The following is a 3,946-nucleotide window of genomic DNA, read 5'->3' as shown; positions in this document are numbered from 1 at the left end:
TACTTGGTTAAGTGTTAGTATGTTTTAATGAGTTATCTCATAACAATTAATATTTTGGAAAGTTGACTTTGGGTTTGACCATTTGTCAAGACCCGAACCGACAACCCGAACACTCGTTAAAAACCCGTTTTAGTATCTTTAGCCTAATGGAACTTGCATTTTAGCATTTTCCCCACCTTATTACTTAACATTGGTTAAGTAAATATTAAGGTTAGATACTTTAACCCGGTTTTGAGCAAACTTACATTTTTTTAAAAGGGTTATTATTATAAATTCTTAAATAGTTACATTTTAAACCTTGAACTTTAATTGATTAGTTTTTGCAACAATTATTTTATTTAAAGATCTTCAAGACAACCTTTCTAAATCCAAAACTTTCTTTTATTTAGGCTTCATACGTTAAACTCTTCGTTCCGGCAAATCTCCAAATAATCAATCTTTCAAGTTTATTACTTGAACGTGAGTAACTTCATACCCCGTTTTCTATCTTTTATTTTGGGGGTGACATTTCAACTTATCTAAACTAAATGTTTTATACTTGGGTCTTAAACCACAAACGTTGTTGTATACCTTACTTGAATAATTGCTCGATTTGGTGTTCTATGCTTATTTGACTATGTGTTTATCGCTTTTGGATGGTGGAACTATAAATCCTAGACCATTTGGCAACCCCTCATGGCAAGGTGTCATTAACGTAATGCACTTAACGATAACTATAAAATCCTAAACTATTTGGCAACCCCTTATAGTTGGGTGTCGCTAACTTGTTAGCGATAACTATTTATCCAAGTTTATAGCTATTATTTATGGTTTTGTATACTAGTTTTGTGGCTTTTCATACTATATATCTATTGTTCAAACTTATGAATTGCTCACCAACCTTTCTGTTGATAAACTTTATTTTATGAAATGTTACAGGTTTGCATCTAGGTTGATTATGGAGTTCGGTGAAGAAAACGTCACAAATACCGTTAGGATATTAGCAAAAATGAACAATATTTGATTTGCTATATTATGTTATATTTTGTTGTATTTGAGTTATGAATATTTGGTTATGTGACATTTTCGATGTTGTGAAATGAAATGAGTTTGTTAAATATTGTCGCTTTAAATAGTGTCATGCGCTTATGAGCAATCGTTGCACCCCGGCATGTTCCGCCGCCTTTGGTCGGGGTGTGACAATGACGCTGGCATGAATCACACTTTCTGATTTCCTGCACAGTGTCTAAATGCATGCCAGGCCAATAGTACCCTGCGTTCATGATCTTTGCAACCGTCATTATTGGTCCCGCGTGTAACCCACAAATACCTTCATAAATTTCTCGAATTAGGTAATTTGCGTCTTCCGCGTCCATGCAACGTAACAGTGGACCTAGGAATGACCTCGGTATAAGATGCCATCAATCATCTGGTAATTCAGAGCTTTATGCTTAATCTTCCGAGCCTCAGCCTTTCCTGCTGGAAGTGCTCCAGAAGATAGGTAAGCTATAATGGGTGACATCCAAGACTCAACACTAGTTTGAATTACTAGGACTTGATTTTCTGGAACGGATGGATGGTCTAGAACTTCTACACGAATATCTTTGGCGAGATGCTCAAAATTCGTTGAAGCTAGTTTGCTAAGAGCGTTCGCCGATTTGTTCTCGCTCCTCTTAATGTGAACAATACTGAAGGAGGAAAATTGGCGAATCAAGACTCTTGCTTCTGACAAATAAGAATCCATGACATCGCTTTAGGCTTCATATGTTTTGTTTATTTGTCCCGCAATTAGCATAGAATCCACCTGAGCCTCTAAATGTTTCACCCCCAGTTTTTTCGCTATCCGCAGTCTTGCCAGGAAGGCTTCGTATTCCGCCTCATTGTTGGTACTATTGAAGTCCAACTTGATGGCGTACGTAAATTCATGCCCCTCGGGGTTGACTAACCTTAAACCTGCACCTGACCCTTCGCTGCTGGAAGCTCCGTCCGTGAACAATGACCAAACTTTCCCTTGTTCAGGAGGTGCTTGGGGCTGTTGTTCGATTAAGCATTCTTGCTCTTTGTACTGCGGAACCTCTGTAACGAAGTCCGCGAGTACCAGCTTTTATTCGATCGAGTGTTCACCCAATTCAATAGCCCACTTTGCCAGTCGTCCGGACAACTCAGGTTTACTCAACACGTTCTTGAGTTTGTATCCGGTTAATACGTTGATAGGGTGGCCCTGGAAATATCTGCGGAGCCTTCTGGTGGCATAAACCAATGCCGAAACCAGCTTTTCCAACATCGAATATCTTGTTTCCGGGTCCGATAACGTTCTACTGACGTAGTAGATTGGTGTCTGAACATTTTTTCTATCGGTTAGCAGAACGGCCCCTATGGCAATGTCCGAGGCAGATAAATACAGTGACAGAGGTTCACCCGCGTGTGGTGCTGTTAGAGTAGGAAGCTCCATTAAGCATTTCTTAACTTCTAAGAATGCTTTTTCAGCCTCCGCAGTCCACTTGAAATGTGCCTTTTTAAGGCAATTTCTGAGTGTTGACACGAATGGATGAGACTTGGCCGCGTGATTTGCTAAGAATCGGTTCAACGCCACAAGTCTTCCATTAAGTGTTTGAACCTCCTTGAGGGAAGAGGGTGAAGGCATGCGGGCTATAGCCTGGACCTTATCTGGGTTGGCTTTAAAGCCCGCGCCTGTTACTATGACCCCAAGGAATTTACCCTCTTCCATGCCAAATGAACACTTAGCCGGATTCAACTTCATGTTGATGCTTCGTAGTGTTTCAAAGGTCTCTTCGATATCTCTTAACATCTGATCTTCTTCAATGCTTTTTATTACCAAATCATCCATATAAACTTCGAGATTCCGACTTATTTGACTTTTGAAAGCCTGATCCATCAGTCGTTGATATGTGGCCCCCGCGTTCTTTAATCCGAAAGGCATCATTCTGTAACAGAATGTTCCTTGGTCGGTTCGGAACGCTGTCTTGTCCTCGTCGCCAGCAGGCATATGAATCTGGTGGTACCCTTTGTAGACATCGAGGAAGCACTTGAATTTAAATGGGGCCACAGCATCTACTTTTAAGTCGATCTCCGGAAGCGGGTAACAATCTTTTGGACATGCCTTGTTCAAGTCTTTATAATCTATGCACATCCTCCATGTTCCGTTGCTTTTTGGGACAATCACTGGGTTAGCCACCCATGTTTGGTACTTGATTTCTCGTATAATCCCAGAGTGAAGAAGGTCTTGTACTTGTTCATTCATAGCCTTTGTTTGTTCTGTACCCATCTTTCGTTTCTTCTGTACAATTGGGGTGATTAACGGATTCACCCTTAACTTGTGTTCCGAAATGCTCCGCGGGACACCGGTCATGTCCGCGGGTTGCCAAGCAAAAATGTCAATGTTCTTGATCAATAATTGTTTTAAAAAGGTTCTCACTATTTCCGAGATAGCGGGTCCTATTGTAACTGTCTGGTCTGGAAACTTTTTGTTTAAAACCCATTTTTCGGATTCGGTCCTCTTAGCATGTCTTGGAACCTTGCTTGGTCTTGAACTTTCGGTTGTAAAACAATGTCGGTTTAAATGAATTATTGCCACACCAGTGCGGGTTGGAACTCCTACTGCACCATGTGCTGTGGACGGGTGGGCATTGAAATCTCCAATTGCTTCTCGTCCCAAGATAACGTCATGTTTAGAAGTTGCTGGTAAGACCAAAAATTCAACTTCCTCTGTTCTTGAATGTACTCCGTCACTTAGTGTGACCGGGAAAGTGATGACACCCCGCGGGTGCATTATCTCTCCCCCGAAACCATAAACAGGAGCATGAATTGGCTGTAATCTTTCTTTGTCTTCCTCATCCAATTATTCGAAACATTGTTCGTACATAATATCGGACGTACTACTTGTGTCAAAGAACACATATTGTGACCGATAATGACCAAACTCGGCAGTAATTATCAGTGGGTTTTT

This window comes from Bidens hawaiensis, unplaced genomic scaffold (genome assembly GCF_021521415.1).
Source record: "Bidens hawaiensis isolate Kalapana, Puna unplaced genomic scaffold, B.hawaiensis_p1.1 tig00020885_1, whole genome shotgun sequence".
Lineage (NCBI taxonomy): Eukaryota > Viridiplantae > Streptophyta > Magnoliopsida > Asterales > Asteraceae > Bidens > Bidens hawaiensis.
Note: the sequence above shows the minus strand (reverse complement) of the source record.